We start from the raw sequence: 3436 nt of genomic DNA, 5'->3' as shown, positions 1-3436 counted from the left end.
TCCTCAAGCCTCTAGCCCTACTTGTACTTTGTCCTAGCTGAGTTCATCAGGTTCCTACTGAGATGCAGGAGGGAGAACAGAGGATATGGCACAGGTGACCCAGAGGACTCTGCTGGTGCTATAAGCCTGTAGCCAAGTGGGCACCCATCTGGGCTTCCTGGACCAAGTGTTCCGGGTTGACATGGGCCCAATGCACCAGGCATAACAACCAACTCAAACAGCAGCAGTCGAGGAATAAGTAGATATTCAAGTCCAAGGTCTTACCCGCCGCACCAGCTGGCCTCAGTGTGACCTGACCTTCCCTGAGGATGCAAATACTGGGTTCCTGTCCTTAGGCTAGTCACCTCTCTTCCCTGAACGTCAGTATGCTCAACTGGAAAACGAGGTTTTCCATACCTACTAAGTGTGTTGTCATGAGCACCAATGGTGAAGTGCACCTGCAGCGCCAAGCCATTCGCCCGGGCCACAGTCTCCCTAGACTTTCCAGCAAAGAGGTGAAAATGACGACCTCTAAGCTCTCCTGTGGCTTTGATGTCTGTTATGTTTCCAATGTGGTTGTGTGATCCTCGAGTAGGCATCAGATTGGAGCAGGAAGACTTGAGTCTACAAATGTGTTTTCAGGACTTCTGGAGGATTTGAATGGCAGGAGCTGACTCACACTGGCTTCAATAAAAATAAAAAATAAGAAGCGAGATACATATTTGAACTGGAATTTTTGTGGCAAGGAGGACTTCAGGCATACTTGGATCAAGGCACTATAACGATACATTGTTTTATCCCCTTTGTACAGCTTCTTTTTCTAGTGAGCTTTGCCAAAATATTTGTATATAAATAGTATCTTGAGGACAAAGCAGACCCAGGCAACATGTGAAGACCTAAAGCCCCCTTGTGAGTCATGAGATCTAGCTAAGGGTTTTTCATTTCTTTTACTTTATCAAAGCACCAATATTAGTTTGGTTAATATTTTCAATTATTTTTCTCTTCTTATTTAATTTATTCCTGCTGTAATCTTTATTGTAGTCCTTCAGTGGTTACTTAGGGCTTAGTTATTCTTCTTTTGCTAATCCTTTAAGGTACAGAGGTAGATTGTTTATTGGGTTTTTCTTGTTTCTCTATGTAGGCATTTATTGCTATTCTTCCTCACATCTTAGTACTAGGGATATAATGTACAACATGGTAACTATAGCTAGCAGTGATGTATGATATACGGAAACTTTGTTAAGAGAGAAAATTCTAAGAGTTCTGATCACAAGGAAAAACTGTTTTTTTTTTTTAAATTATTTCTATATGAGAACTTGAATGTTAACTTAACCTATTGCACAGAATCAAACTGCTGTCTTCAACTTATATAGTGATGAAGTGTCAAATTTTTCTGACCAAAAAATGGGGAAAAGATTACTAAAAAAAATGTAAACTGTTCTTATGAGAGCTGAAGCTTCCTAAACCCTCTGTCTGTATGGGACAATGATGACAAGATAGCTTGGGTAGAGCTACCAGTTGGAAAACATGGTCTCATTGTTGGGTCAACATTGAGGAGTGGCCCCCACTTACCAGGAGACAGGTCCTGAGCAGAATGTTAGGGCTGAGGAGGCTTGAGAAGCTGGAGGGAGAGAAGGAATAATGACCAGGTAGATGGAACAGCCTGGACAAAGGCTCAGCACTGACCCAAGTGGGCTACTGCTCAAAAGAAGTCCTGAATTGTGAGACCTCCTTGTGTACTATTGTGGGAGTTGGTATTGTCACAAAATATAGACAGAGAGGAAAATTTTCATCCCTTTGCTATGCGAGGAGGGAAAGCGCCAGCTCCGACTTTAAATGGAATCCAGCTTTGCCTCTGACAAGCTATGTGGTCCTAGAGAAGTCACTTCACCTCTCTGAGACTCAGTTGCCACACCTCCTCCAAGAACCATTCACTGCATCACTCAGTAGAAATCAGAATTGAGTGAGATACAGTGTATAAAGATTTAATACAGAATTTTTCAACACTGTTTGACAGTAATTCCAGTGTGTGGAGGCTGACATACATCTTGTGCTCACCAGAGTCAGACTCTGGTAAATCACTTTCCACTCATTGACTCATTTAATTCTCACGTCAACACAATGAGGGAGGCTTTACTGTTAACTCCACTGGGCTGGATTGAGGACTGTGGTTCTGAGAGGGTAAGTAAATTGGCTGAGATCACACAGTTGGCAACAGCAGAGGCCAGGTCATGCTCAGCTTTGTCCAACCTCTCACCTCACGTGTATCAGCAACCCCGGCACAGCCTAAACTGATGTCTCTTGGGAGAGCTGGTCCAAGGGCTCCCTGTGGTGACTTGACCTTGTGGGGCATCCTTCAGACAGAAGGCCCTTGAGTGAAGCAGCGCTGGTTCAGGCCTCTGTGTGTTCACGACTCTCCCTTGAGGACGACAGTGGTTCTTCCCTCACAGAACTGCACACAGCACTGAGATGGTTCATGGCAAGATGGGCAAATGTTCCCCGGCCATCTTGGCAGGAAAATCAGATGGCCTCCTGGACAGGAGAGGCAGGGGTCCCTGAGGTGATAGCCTGGGTCAGTCCTCTGCAGAGGTGACACAGCTGTGAGTAAAGGGCTCTGTGCTCCAGACTCCAGGGCAAACGGGAAACTGAGGGCTTGCATGTTGAGAAGGGCCACAAGAGAATCCTCATCAGTCCTTGGTGGGAGAGATCAAGGCCAGGAGAGCGGGACCTACTGGGGGCTGGGGAGAGGTGGCTGAATACTGGGAGATGGGACGTCTCCTCTCTGAGCAAGGGATCCCATACCTGTGGGTTTAAAACCTGGTCCTGCCAGTTGTTACCCTGTAACCTCAATATGTCACTTGTCCTTATGAGCCTCAGTTTCCTCATCTGTCCAATGGGGACGAGATTGGTGTCTCCTGCAGAAGGGTCCTATGAGGAGGTCATGAGGTCAGGTGTGCTGGTGAAGGCAGCCCTCCAAGATGGCAGCGGTGTTAGCAGAAGCAGAGTGAGGCTGTCTCCACGTGACCTCGAGTCACCTTCTTGCCCATCCTGGGCCTCAGTGTTCCTATTTCTAAGACACGGAAGTGGGGCTGGATAATCCCAAAATTTCCTTCCACCTATGGATCCAGGTCTCCGCTGCCCTGATTGCCCGTATCTCACCTTCCTTGAAATCCCAGTGGAAGGAATGCAACAGGCCACACAGCAGGTGCAGAAGCGGCTTTTTATTGCTGGGAGTGGAGGGTGACGAGCATAGGGTGTCCTGACTGCGAGGAGGAGTATCTGAGAGTGTCCTTTGACTGGGCTCAGTTGTCACTCCTGGGGGATGGTGGCAGCACCAACTCTCCCAGAGGGAGACGGGTCAGAGATTCACTCAGGTCTCTGGGAACCAAATCTGGAAGGAGACCCCAGTGTGAGGCATAGACATCCTGGGCCCTTACCTGCTTCTGCATTCACCAGG

The sequence above is a fragment of the Bison bison genome, unplaced genomic scaffold, assembly GCF_000754665.1.
Source record: "Bison bison bison isolate TAMUID 2011002044 unplaced genomic scaffold, Bison_UMD1.0 scf7180017864352, whole genome shotgun sequence".
Classification (NCBI taxonomy): domain Eukaryota; kingdom Metazoa; phylum Chordata; class Mammalia; order Artiodactyla; family Bovidae; genus Bison; species Bison bison.
The sequence above is the reverse complement of the archived record's forward strand: the minus strand, read 5'-3'. Positions refer to the sequence as shown.